Source organism: Dicentrarchus labrax, unplaced genomic scaffold (genome assembly GCF_905237075.1).
Source record: "Dicentrarchus labrax unplaced genomic scaffold, dlabrax2021, whole genome shotgun sequence".
Taxonomy (NCBI): Eukaryota; Metazoa; Chordata; class Actinopteri; family Moronidae; genus Dicentrarchus; species Dicentrarchus labrax.
Window position 1 is genome coordinate 2,744,427 of NW_026136707.1, and position 15,277 is coordinate 2,759,703.

Sequence of the window (15,277 nt, forward strand, 5' to 3'; positions counted from 1 at the left end):
CTGCGATAGATGGGTGATTTTAATGATCAGATGTGGTTTTGTGTTACCGTCTTTTGCTGCCTGTAACATCCTGGTGTGGACGACTTTTCAGGTCATATTAGGTTGTGTTCATATTAAAATGAGCCATAAATAAAAAACAGCTAATTTTATGCCAACAAAAACACAATAATTCTTATTTTCAGGTGATTATACACTAATGGAAACATCCCTATGAATATTATATTCCATTCCTGCCGATAGATCCTCATAAATGTTACACACTGGACCTTTAAGTAAGGTTTTGAATGCAGGATTATTACATGTAGATGAGTATTTCCACAGTGTACAAGTACTTTTATTGAAGTAAAGGCTCTGAATACTTCTTCCACCTGTGTTATAAATCAGGACTCAACTTAGAAGGCAATTGGCCAAACATAAGAACATGTAATCAAGAAATCAACCAGCACAATGTTACATTCAAATAACATAAACAGTATAGATTTGTATTGATTGATTGTCCACGTTCAGGAAGTAAGTTGGAAATTTGGGGATTTGATGACACTCTTTGGCCACCATAACAAAATCAGAGATCTTTAATGTGTTTTCAATAAAAAAAATATATAATTTCCCACAGCACTTGAAGGCAACTGAGAAAATACTGTGTGTGGAAAACAAATGTTACTGGATAAATCCAGCATTAGGAAAAGATGACAGGGGTCAACACTGTTGGGGAATAACTTTCATTCAGTCTTGCGTGCTGGTGTTCAAATACCATACAACTCTCTATTATATTTTTTCATTGTTCTGTCTTCTGCGGCCCCCGTACCCACTCCCACATATTTCCTCCGCCCCAACGAGCTCACCGCTCCTGAGGGCCAAATGAATTCCACATTTCTCCCCTCCTGAGCTGTCACTGGTCCACACACAGCTGAGGCTCGCCTTATAAATGAGACTCAGCAGGACGTGGGATCTCTCGCTGACAGCTACGTCTGAAACAACCTGCTGGAAATGGAGATTCAGTCGGTCAACCAACCAGTCAGTCAGTGTGAAGCCTCATCTGCCCGCTGCAGCCTCTGCATATGTGGACAGGCCCCCGGGGGCCCACGGTGGTGCTGTGGTGAACCACAACCGTATGGTGAGCAACCCGGTGTTGAGTGGCAATGTTGTGAAGATCTGCCGCAGATGAAGGCCGGGTTTTATTCAGTAGTCTAAAATAAAGGTTTTTTCTTCACCACAGAGGTAATGCCTGCGAGCAACATCAGTGGTGGAGGTTAAAGGAATCCTTTAAAAGAAAAATCTACAGTAAAAGTGTTAACGGAGTTTGGATGAAAAACCTTTTGTCCACTTTGGGGAACTTAGAATGAAATTAGATGAAGAATGAAAGAGGGAAGGAAAGAATGATAATAGAAATATTTTATTCTCACTGTAAATTTACAAATAACAAGTAACTATAGCTGACATGTAATGGAGTAAAAGTGGGAAGTAGACAGACTTTGGGAGTAACAGATTACATGTTAGAGAGCTACATAATTATGATACATGATAAAATACATCCATTACAAGTAGAGAAAAAAAGATGTAATCAGATTACAGTTACTAATTAATGTAATTATATATATATATATATATATATATATATAAAGTGATTACAATTTTAAAATACATTTTAAAATAATGAGTGGTATACTACCATGCACACACACATTACAACACTTCACAATTCTCACTACAGCACTCTGGTTTCGAAACATAGCTAATCTTAAAGCTGTCAGTTTGTTATCATGGCCACTAGTAAAAAAAAAAAACAGCCTTCACTGAATGGAAATTTCACCATTATTTTGTCTTTAAAGCAGAAAGAGAACAACATCACAGTGCGATGCAAGTTCTGTCCTCCAGGTGTAAAAATGGTCTACAGGCTACTGCCTGAATCTGATTAATGAAAATCAAGTTTTTCTTTCAAAAAATACACTGAGCAGAGGACAGAGGACATTCTTGGTTTCAGTTTTCCTTTATATGGTTACGTTGTTCTGTTGTCTTATAGAACACACTTTATCTTGATGATATTAACTTGGCAACTATTTCAACTTAATAGACCCGTTTAGAAATCATTTGGATGGTTAAATGGCCTGTTCCGGTGAAAATGGTGACTTTCCCCGCTCCCCCTAGCGTCCCCAGGCGGAAAACCAACCTTGCAACTTTGGGACTACCGTCCCGTTAAGTTGGAAATAGGAAGTATCGTGAGAAACGAGAACGAGCGAGACACACAAACTGCTCTACGGCAATTCCATATAAACGCACACGCCCCCCTCAATACCGGTTAGCCACGCCGGCTATAAGAACAAGTGACGATGAATGTATTACCCACCTCGGTAGACTCCACACGAAAAAGTTGCCCGGCAACAAATGCACATCAGCAGCGGTAGAAAGGGGGAGGAGGGTGCTGCAAGTGAGTTTTTTTTACGACAGTGTTTTGAAATATACGTCCCAGAGCTGTAGGGGGAGCTCGTTGAGAAAACATGCGACGACAAAAGTGAAAACCAGCGAAGAAATGGCTAGAGCTGCCAAGTTCCCCTTTAATAGTGTAACACTGGAAGTTGAAAGTCTCTCAAAGTACAAATGTCCAAAGAATGTACCAATACCTCAAAACTGTACTTAAAGCTGCATTCATTAAAATCTGGCCACTTGTCTGCCTGCTGTCTGGTGCGGGGTTGGTTAATCAAAGCTTGGTTGCTAAAAAAACAGCTACCTGTTTCTGTTGCTGGAAACAAGGTTGAGACTGGATCAAAACAGTACCCTGAATGTATAATAAAACCAAAACAATGAGCTAAAAGAGGCTTAAAAACTTAGACACAGAGATGGAGAGTTGGGTAATAATTATGTACAGTGGGTTTGTCACTACGCCCAAATCCTTTCACATCACATCCAATCTTAATATAAAGATACTAAATAATGGATCCAGTACACCTGTACATGTACAATGTCTCTATGTACAATGTCTCAACGTACAATGTCTCTACAATGTCTCTATGTACAATGTCTCAACGTGCAATGTCTCAACGTACAATGTCTCTACAATGTCTCTGTGTACAATGTCTCTATGTACAATGTCTCTGTGTACAATGTCTCTATGTACAATGTCTCTGTGTACAATGTCTCAACGTACAATGTCTCAACGTACAATATGTCTGTGTACAATGTCTTTATGTACAATGTGTAACATCAGAACAGAAGAAGCTTTCTGGCCTTGTAATCTTTGCGGACTCCTTCACTCAGCAGGACTGCAATCCAAACCTTGTCTACATTACCAATGCCAGAGGGGGGATTAGATGTAAGAGAGAGTTTAGTAATAGGGTGAATTGGTCCAAATTAGGTCCAACAATTTTCTACAATTATGGCAGTGGGAGGACGCGATGGCACATCAGAGCTGATTATTTGTGTTTGGAGGCGGCTGGGTGCTGTGGGTTAATGGGTGCTCCATCATCGGGGGAGAAGAGGAGGGAATGACTCATCTGCTGTGGATGTGAATGTGTGTCTCTTCTTGTGTTTTCGCTGTAATAGTCTTTATAAATGAGGATGTCCCAAAACACGCGGGACGGTGCAGAGAGTGTTCACATGATGTTGAAGTGAAGAAGGAATGTGACAAACTTTTATTTACAACAGGTGAAACTGTGAAGAAACAAGAGGAAAGACACAAAAGAAGGAAGAAAGGATTAAAGCAATGAAAGGATGGAAAGAAGATAGGAAGGAAGGGATTAGAAAAGAAAGGAAAGGGTTGAGGAAAGAAAGAAAAAAGCTAAAAAATTGACTTAAAGAAGAAAGTCAGGATGAAGCAAAGTATAGAGAGACAGAAGAATAAGTAAGGAAGAAGGTACAAAATAGAAGGAAAGATATACTGGCAGGAAGGAAGAAAGAAAGAAAAGAGAAGAAAGAAATGAAAGGATCATAGAAATAGGGGGAAAACATGGAAAGAAACAAAGGAAAGGAAGGAAGGAAGAAAGAAAGCAAGGAAGCAGAAAATGGAAAGGAAGAAAGGCAGGAAGGAAGCAGAAACCTGGAATGAAACAGAAATGCAAAGAAACAAAGGGAGGAAGGAAGAAAGAAAGGAAGCAGAACATGCAAAGGAAGAAATCGAAGGAAGTAAGAAAGAAAGAAAAAAGAAAGAAAGAAAGAAAGAAAGAAAAGAAAGAACCGTTCAGCTACTGAAGGACTCACTGACAGAAGCTGATAGAAGAAGAGAATGAGAGTCAGAACAAGACACTGATGTCTTATCTTGAATTGGTGCCAATAAAGTTAATTGAATCGAGCTGAAACTGAGAGAGAGAGAGGGCTGGAGTTAGTTGGAAGCAGCTGTGGATTTGGCCGTTGGTCCGGTGAGTTCACTCCCCCCGCTCGCGCCCTCCAAGATAAGACCTCCATCATGCTGACAGCCATGTTGCAGATCGGTTCGTGATTCAGACGATGAAATATCAGCCGAGCTCGGCGTCGCCTCTCTGCATCCATCCTGGCTGCTTTCTTTATTCCTCAACTCCTCCAGGCACCGTTCAATCAAGCCCACCTCCAGCAGGCGAGACGGGACGTCCATCCATTACAGCACACACCCACACAAACAGACTGTAAACTTATGATCTACTATTAATAAATGTCTGATTAGCTATTCTCCATCAGCCGTGGACTAGTTTTAAGTATGAACAGTATGTACCGGTAGAAGTATTAGACCCCTAAAGGATCAGCAGTGGTAGAAGAAATATATTCAGATCCTTTAATGAAGTAAAAGTACTAATACCACACTGAAAATACCAGTGCTGTAGTACTAGGTGGACTTTGTTGTTGGTATGTGCACTCAGCACTTGACCATTAGTTACAGTATATTATCAAATATCAAATATTCTATTTGATCCAGATATTTTCTTTTTCTTTTTTTCTGAAGCACTTTCCTCCTTCAAAATAAAACCATTGATAAAACATTCTTGTTCAGAAAACGGGTATTGGTTTAATTAATCTAGAAGAGGCATTGGCCACCTAGTAACCATGGTTACTACCAATCAATATCACTTGCAATCCTGTGCTTGGCTGCCAAAACTCATCTCATTGGCAATGGCCAAAACATTTTTTATTGACTCTGTCTCTTATTTGGACCCGGTCTTGACTCCGTCTCGACTAGTCCTGGTCTTGGTCTTGTCTTTTGACTACAGCACTGGAAAATACTCTGTTACAAGTAAAAGTCCTGCATTGAAAATGTTACTTAACTACAAGTGTATAAGTATAATCAGGAAAATGTACTTAAACTTCAAGCAGTCAGATCAATGAACCATAAAACGTAGTAGTCGGAAGAAGAGGGAAAAGCCTTTAGTGCCTTCAATTAAGAAATACTCTCCAGTTCTTAATTTAACTGATGCTAGCAGCAACTACGCTCACCTCCATTGTTGTCGTCTATCTGCGTCACACCTAGTGCCAACCATTGTAGCGATTGCTACTTCCTCAAAGGACGCTGATTAGTCCGGTGCTACTGTTTCGGCCACAAACACATTAGATTGAAGCCTGGCAAGATGGATTCTCACATGATTTTCTGATCTCGCAAGTCTAGCTGCCTCCCAAGGTTAGATTGATGTGCAGCTCATTTTGAGTTATTTTGTATAGGACTGCAACTAATGATTATTTTTCATTATCGAATAATGTGTTTATGGGTTAATTTGATCTGTTTAAAAGGCCCATCTCACTTACTCAGAGCCCGAAGTGAAAACCTTCACAATGCTTGTTTTGTCCAACCAACAATACAAAATTAAAGATGATTTAAAAGTGGCAAAATCCTCACATTTGAGAAGCTGGAACCATGAAATATTTTTACATGAAAAATGACTGAAGGACATTAAGGACACAAAAACTTAAGGGAAAGTGGGTATTTTCTGAAAAATAAGTCTTCAGAGCGGCGGGTTTTTGTTTGAAGGATTATGGGCTTTTGGTCCAGTGGGACATTTTTCAGACTATTGGGGTTTTGTAATAATGTGCCAACAATGGGCAGTCCCCGTGCAACTGTTGTGTTCACTGTTCATTGACATATGCAGGAATGTGAGGCAGGAGGTGCTTGGTGCATTTAGTAAATACTGCAAGATACATTTATTGTCTTTTAGCTTTGCTGGGAATCCAGTCACCACCACCCACATGAAAGTACTTTAACTGTTAAGTTTGACAATCACGTGTTAGAAAAACACAACTTAAAGGACTTAGTGGCATCGAGCTGTGAAGTTTCAGATTGCAACCAGCTGAACATGGTTGTTCAACATGGCGGACTCCATTAAAGGCAACCTGCAGTGTCTCTAAACCGTAGCTAAAACACAACAGTTCCTACATTCAGGTGATTATACACTATTGATTATACTCCTAAATGTTACACACTGGACCTTTAACGTGAGACTAACTTCTTCAGAGAGAGAACTTTTCAGAAAGATCTGCTTATCAGGACAAAAAACGGAAGCTCAGTGTGAATGTGAAAGCCAAAACAATTTTATTTGACTTACTGTGAATATAGGCTCAAACTCAGCTGCCTCTTTCACACACACACACACACACACACACACACACACTCACACACATTCATAGACTAACTACACCATAGAGACAAATCCCCAGTTGATCTTTCCCATGAACATGTCTCCCTGACTCAGGACTCTCCCCCTTCACCCGAGGCCCGAGCTCAGAGCCTCGGCTCCCTCTGGGGCCACGGTGAAGGATTGTAACTATTTTCTCCGCAACGAAAACCTCAAACACAACAACAGCAAGTTAGTCATCGCGACCTGCCATAACATCTTGATTTGTGTTATAGCGTGGGAGCTGCGATACACACACGCACACACACACACACACACCAGCGCTCACAGCAGCACCCTTTGAGGGATCAACTCATCAGTTTTGCATGAAAAAGACTCCGGGTTTTGGAAGCTCCCTGCATCTCTCCCCCAAAAAATGATTTATGAGGCCGAATCATTCACAGCACTCACTTCCTGTCAGTGAAATCTCCAGACGTCCTCCTATGTTTTATACTGTCACGTCCCATCTAGATGGCTGGCAGTGGAATTTAGTGCACGGCTGGATTAGTCTTGTCTGCACATGTGTTTCGCTGCGGGAAGTTCTGTACCGTTTGACCGTCCTTGTTCAGTTTTAACTGCTTTTTTTTTTATTTCCTTTTTCACGCACAGACTCACTTTGTGTTTTCTTTATATTTCTTAATCATCTCTTTGGCAGTCGGTTAAGCATTCGTACTGACAGAAATACAGTGTCCTGTAAGACTCTCAGGCTCCTAAATTGTTCAAACCTTTGGCTCCGACTTCGGCTTCATCAGTTGGCTTGATGACTTCCTTTCCGATGGCGCTGTGATATTTTACAGCCTTCTGCTCAGACGCTTGAAGATGCTGAAACACTTGCACAAGAGTAGACAGGGGAGAGAGACAAAGAGTGGCCGGTAGTATTTCAGTGACTTCAGCATTCATCCCGGCTGAAAGATCCACTTTTGCTTTTTATTGCAAATTAACTGTGGGCCTCCAAGTAGCGACATGCTCGGGTGATATTTATTGATATGCAACAGCCCCTGAGCGCCTAATTGGCTGTTTTGGAACTGACCCGACCTGCGATGGCTCCCTCAGCTGCCAGCTCTCCTCCCAAAATGGCTGCCCATGACCACAAGCCTTCGGTTGGCCCAGAACTTTTCATAGAGCTTGCGGCTGTAAATCCTCTTTTTCTTTTCCCTTCTCTCTCCTTCGCCTCTAACGTCTTCATTACTGAAGTCGTTTTGTCAGCACACCATTGAGCGTAACAGAATACCATACTGACCAACATTTAGGTCATTTCCTCCTCTTAAGACCAGATATTGCGCTGCCGCAAAGGTAGCCGGATTGCCAGATTGGAGCCCTGTGTTGCCAGATTGGGGACCCGGCTAATCTAATTAGAGAGTGAGGGAAAGAGGCCCGAGGGGCCCGCAGGAGTGGGACTGTGGTGGAGCCAGGACTGGTTCCCCCTTTTAAAAAACTACGCACCGCAAAATACAATGTGGTAATGTCTGCGGGCCTAATTCTTCCGGAGGGGAGAGAGCCGGACTCTGTCCTGCAGACAGCCACATCCCTCGCTTCAGAGGGAGAGAAAAAGAGGAAAGAGGGGGGCAGAGAAAAGAAAGAGGGAGCAGAAGAAAGAGAGTCCGAGGATGATTTATGTCCTGCTGTGCAGATGCAGAAATAAATCCAGCGACCTAGCGCAGAGGGGGAAGCAGACCATAAAGCACAGGATCAATTCAGAACTGGTTCCCTTTTTTGAAAAACCCCAAATGAGCTAAAATCTCCTCCCATGTCAAAGCCAATCGCTTTGTTTTATGTCATCAAGGCCTTTTATGATAGTGTTCCCATTCTTAAGAGGGAGGCGTGGCCGTCTGTCTGTCGATGACATATGAGGTTCAGTCTTCGGAGTGAACTCGGGGCTCTCGGTGCTGATAATTAGGGTTTTCGGTGGTGAACGTGGTGATGGCTGCGTGGGAGGCCTCTTTAAAAAAAGTGCCGCTAATTTGAGCCGTAGAAGTTATTGGGGTTATTGCTCCTCGCTTTACCTCCAGCTCTCAGTGGTGCGTGGGACCTGCATGGTGTCTTAGATGTCACACACACACACACACACACACACACACACACACACACACGCACCTCCAGGTGGCCAAGAGCTGTGCGTATATTTCACACCCACTCTGCTACGATCAATTTCACCTCCTCGCATGCGTCCAGTTAAGTGTGCAACTTTTACAAGGGAGCGAGGGATCAGTTTCAAACTCCCCCAGAAATCCCAGCTTCTTTCCATCTCTATTAAATGGACCTGATGTTGACCAGTAAAATGATCGCTATGCTTATGTGTGACCTCGTGGATCTGCTGGGGGGGGGGGACACACAGAGGCAACATCTATTTGTCATACTGAAGTATAAAGTGAACTTTAATTATGTTGCTCTTTCTAAAACAATAGTTAGACTGTGATTGACGGAAGGAAGTAAAGAAAGAGAGACAGTACAAGAATATTATATTAAACAAAGACCACAAAATATCAAAAAAACGAAATAGATGAACAAAACTAAAGAAAACAAGTGAGTCTAGATGCTTTTTAAAATGCGTCTGTCAGTCTTTGTGGGAGGCCATTTTAAAGTTCAGGGCTCACTCTGAATACAGTTCTTCAAGGTCACAAACTACAGTTCTTATTTTGCACCATTTTTAAGGGGAAAAGACTGATTGTCATATTTAGAAGTGAATGATATTAAGTGATTTGGTTTGGAGTGAAACCAAACTGACATCATTTCCAAACTATGTGGACAGTGAAGGAGAAAACAGTCACTCATAACAGTCATTTTGTATTTCAGAAATGCACAATCCAGACAATTCTCATGCTAATTTGAAACTGTAGCTTTATTTGGTTTTTATTAAAGCTGCACTTTTAAATGGATTTATCATTAAATTTTGTTGAAAAATTGATCCAATGACTTCATGTAACATAGAAGGTGTTTTGCGTGTGTGTCGAAGCTACAGAGGGTTATCACACTACGTAAGCTTTATGGAGCTTTTTAGCTTTTTTTAGCTAATTGTTTTGATTTTCTGGCCGGCAAGCTCTGTTCCCAGTTCCGATAAACCAACTGAACACTACCTGCTCAGCACCAAATGGCAGACAAACACAGTTTGAGACTAGTTTGTGAACACTGTGGAGCATTTAGCAGCTAAAGAGTCAGATATTTCCCTCAGGAGCTGGTGGAGACCAAACCAGAGCTAGAAAGAAAGTGACTATTAAACAAATGTACACAGTCCCTTATAAAATAAATTAATAAATAAAATACAAATGTTGCTGGATATAAAAAGGCAACTCTTTACTCATTCAGCTTCAAGTTACATGTCAGATTTTATGTTTTCAGCTTGCCAAGTGACAGAGCCAGTTAATTCAACTTTGACAGAAACAACATATATTTGTGTACTTTGGTCAGAAATGACAGTTTCATGTTCATCAAGTTCATTCAATCCAGTTGCATTTCACATGTGGCTGTTGGACTTAAATCACATTAAAAACAAGAAAAGGAAAATAAACCAGGAGAAGGTCTATTGTTTTGCCAAAAAATTTGTTTCCCCTCGAACAAGCTTCCTCCAGCCCCCGCTGTTTCAACACCATGGGGGGAAAAACATTTTTAAAACATTTCAAAAACATTCAAAACCTTTTTTTCTGATCTTATTTTTTTATAAATCGCAGACATCCGTTGATTCTGTGAGGAAGCTGCCGGTCTGCAGTGTTCTGAATATAAATGTACTTGTCGTTTACTGAGCAAATTTCCCTCATTATAAATTCATTGTACGGGCCCCAAGGGAGACACATTTTTAGCATGATACAAATTCTGGCACAACACCCGCTCTTCCTCTCGCTGTCTTTCTCACATGTTGTGTGTCTTGCACAAAGCCCTCCACCTCGCCTCCTCTCCATCTCTCTCTGACGTTGACTAATTGTGCGTTGTTGTGATTAAAGCCACCAGATGCTCTAGAGAAACTGGCCAAAACCCTGTAACACAGCTCTTTTTCTATCAACGCTCTTTCTTGTGGAGAGCAGCAGGAATGTCAGCCATCTTCCCATCCACACGGGACGCCACAACACACTGGTTTTTAAGAGCCTGTTTACAGTGAAACGTTCCGCTGATGTGGGATAGATTTATTACTTATTTACTCTCCGGCTTGGCCCGGCTTTTTGTTGGTCCGATTTCTGATCACTTTCGATGCCTCACGCCAGACCACGAAGTGATGGCGGCATGTAAACACACCCGACACGAGCTGGAATCCAGGAATGTGTGTGTTAGTGTTTGTGTGGGTGTGAGAATGAGGCCGGGAATCTGTGTATTTATACCCACGCCTGAGTGTGTGTGTGTGTGTGTGTCTGTCTGTGTGTGTGTGTGTGTGTGTGTGTGTGTGTGTGTGTGTGTGTGTGTGTGTGCATCTTTGCATGGGTGTAGATACTGTGTGTGCACAGTATGTGAATGTGTGTTTGTGTGTGCGTTCATGCATTTTTCTATACATTTTCAGTTATTACATGTGTGCATATGTGTTTGTGCATGCGTGTCCGCTTGTTCTTCTTAATTGTGTGTCTTTAAACTCTGTGTGTGTTCTGCCTCTCCCTCAGCATTGTGTAATTAGTCGGTTGTAATCAGCGCCTTATAAAGGATCAATCAGGTGGAAGATAAACATGGCCTGGTTATGTAACACACTTCATTAAGAAAGAAAATGGAGCTGTGTGATCACAGAACATCGTTACAGTATTTACACTAACGGCTGCTCTTATTAATACTTCTAATGATGGGATTAAAGATCATCCTACTTTTACAATTTTTAGGAAGCAAATTTTAAGCAATTTTCCTAATACATCGGCCTTAAAAGGACAACTACAGATTGGTACTTACTTTCATAGTTTTGGCAACAAAGTCTGGCAAGAAATAAATGCAAGTCAAACAGGTTGTAAACAAGCCAACAGCCAGATTCACTGGACCATTTTTCAACCACATTTGGACGCAACTGTGTGAAAGCAGTTTTCCTGCGGTAAGTGCGGAAGGTTAAAGTTGAAGCGGGCCAGATAGTTTGGGGCAAACTTTACTGGTTCAGCACATTCTCATTCCCAGGGCTCCAAAAATAAAATGTTGTCACATCCCTCTGTGTCTCTTACAGACGCACAAGGTACACTGATGCAACAGGCTTTCATCTAACTCCAATGCAACCCAAGAACATCAGGTGATGTAGTGAGAAGTCTGTGAGGAGGACAAGGTGGATGGATCGCTCAAACAAATGCAGAACTTTCACCCAGGAGACTGAGATTTCTGTCCCGTGTGAACCCAAAAGACATACGTGACTTTCACACGACTTGTTGCCACAGTAATGGCAAGTGACATATTTATTTTAATGCAAATCGTGATGTTTTCCTAAACCTCACCAAATAGTTTTGCTACCTACATTAACCAAACGGCTACTTCACAACGTAAACCACGTGCTAAAAAGCCGTCGGTTTACCTTGGGTTTTTGTCAGCGTTAAAATCAGAATCAGAATCATAAATACTTTATTGATCCCCAAGTTGTTAAACAAGACCTTGAAAGAAATAGAAATAATAATAAAATATGTGCATTAAATTACAATATATAACAACATGTATACATAGAAGATAAAAATAAAATATCATGTGTAAAAATATGTACATTATATTAAGGTATATAACAATATATAGAAATAGAAATAAGACATAGTACAGTGTATGACAGAAGTGTAATGAATAAATATTAATAACTAATGACGCTGATAACTGGTTTCTGTAATACGTGTGCTAAAGAACACTATGCAGTATAACTGCAGTATTAATGACAGAGTATTGCACATTAACCAGAGTACTACACATTTATCAGAGTATTGCACATTAATCAGAGTATTGCACATTTATCAGAGTATTGCACATTAACTAAAGTATTGCACATTAATCAGTGTGTTGCACATTAATCAGTGTAATGCACATTAATCAGAGTATTGCACATTAACTAAAGTATTGCACATTAACCAGAGTACTACACATTTATCAGAGTATTGCACATTAACTAAAGTATTGCACATTAATCAGTGTATTGCACATTAATCAGGTCGCACATTTATCAGAGTTTGCACATTAACTAAAGTAGCACATTAACCAGAGTACTACACATTATCAGAGTATTGCACATTTATCAGAGTATTGCACATTAACTAAAGTATTGCACATTAACCAGAGTACTACACATTTATCAGAGTATTGCACATTTATCAGAGTATTGCACATTAACTAAAGTATTGCACATTAATCAGAGTACTACACATTTATCAGAGTATTGCACATTAACTAAAGTATTGCACATTAATCAGAGTATTGCACATTTATCAGAGTATTACACATTAACTAAAGTATTGCACATTAATCAGAGTATTGCACATTAATCAGAGTATTGCACATTAATCAGTGTATTGCACATTAATCAGAGCATTGCACATTAATCAGTGTAATGCACATTAATCAGAGTATTGCACATTAACTAAAGTATTGCACATTAATCAGTGTATTGCACATTAATCAGAGCATTGCACATTTATCAGTATAATGCACATTAATCAGAGTATTGCACATTAACTAAAGTATTGCACATTAATCAGAGTATTGCACATTAATCAGAGTATTGCACATTAATCAGTGTATTGCACATTAATCAGAGCATTGCACATTGCCACAGCCAGTGTAATGACAAATGACTCATGAGGGAAGGGAGAAGGGAGGAGTTGAAGAGTTTGATGGCCACAGACAGGAATGATTTCCTGTGGCGTTCTGTGGTGCATCTCGGTGGAATAAGTCTTGCTCTGAAAGTCCTCCTGTGTTTAACCAGCACGTCATGGAGTGGGTGGGAGACATTGTCCAACATGATGACATTATATTTAGGAATGAAGCTCAAAACTACAACAAAGCCCAAGTGATCAATAATAATTTCACAACACAAATATGCTTCTCTCAATGAGCATCCCTTAAACAATAAAAGATGCTATTTTGCAATACAACCAAAGTAAATAAACATGACAAAATAATTTCAACTCAAGGTTCTTTCTCTCAAGGATTTTTTGGAGCCTTCAACTAATAAATCACACAGAACAACCCAACTCATGTAAACAAGTTATTTGAATAATCCATTCAAAGTCAAAATGCCATCATGTGAGACATGGATTGTGGGATCTGTGTAGGATGGAAGATTTACTCACTGTACATCTGGCACTAGTTCAGAATAGGAAAATCCTTACATATTATGTCAGTATTACGACCCTCGGTCATCTTATATGATGCTGGTTTCAGCACAGCGATATGATCCGAGTATCTCTTACTCACAGAAGACATTTTGACATGTCACAGTAGCAAAAGCACAGGTGTGAAAAATAAAATGAATGACGGCTGAATTCCATTTCGCTGCTTCAGTTTATGATCCCGGTATTGAGCGTGCTGACTCGCTGTCACACTGTCATGACTTACTGGGACACGGAAATAGAACTGAGCTCATTAATGTTATTACAAGTCTGTATTGAAGTCAGTTTAGGCGAGGAAGGTCTAATGTATGTTTATTGTAATAATATAATATATAATAATCATATACTTTATTGTAAAATATAACATGTATCATTTTCTTTCCTTTTCAATTCAGTATCACAATGTTCTCAATGTATCATACAGAAAACTGTTCTAATATATTTTGCTCTGTATGTGTCATTAACTTTGATTTGACGTATTTAGTGTTTGTACAACGTTGTGGAGTTTTGGACAAGAAGAGAAAAAAGAAAATTCTTTAATGTATGAACAATAAAAACAAACAGCTCCAGCTGTTGTTTGTATACTTGGCAAATCTGTGAAACATGCAGCAGAAACACAGAACACAATTTAAACCAGAGAGTTTATTTATTCAGCTCACCAAACATTAATGACAAAGCCAAGACCACAATAACACAAGTCTTTGTTCGACAATGTCACATTTTGTGCAGAGGTGCAATATTTTCCTAAAAACATCAGATTTTAAAAAGAATTCTTTTACAGTTTTGTAGATTTTCTGAACCATACACAGAATCTCTCGTGAATCCTCGCTGAATATACGTCAATTATTTCGTATGTGGTGAAACAGTTTTGTCACTAAAATTCAATACCATGAATATACCATTATGACTATCTTTCTGTACCTTCTTCTTGTGATTATTCTCCGGGCCACAGGAACATTATCACGTCACAGTGGCCAAAATTCTAACACTTGCTTTTACTGGGCAGGATAAGAGTGTCATCTTAAACACCTACACCCATAGACAGCTATCTCTGATCCAAAGTGGCAGTCGTCCCACACTAGTTCCTGAGTGAGTCTATTGCCTCAAACTGACAACATCCCTATTGTTTCCTGCTGATTGCTGCTGAACAGTCAGACCACAGGTGTCGTCCTTTCACTCCTGAACTCAGCTGTTTTGTGTAGCAACATCTTCTGACAGAAAATAACTACTAAATATCTGCAGGGAGTTAATATGATTCTTTCATCATCACCGCTGACTCATGGATTAGCTTTCCGTGTTGATATTCCTGGCTCTCGCTCTCTGGCCTGGTCTCTGTTTTGGAACAGAACGGTATCAAGATGGTTTCCAATCCCCCCACAAGCTACTCATTATCCAGCTGTCATGCTCCACAGTGAAGGACATTTCTACAAATACGCAACCATCAAAGCATGGATGCCTGTGGAA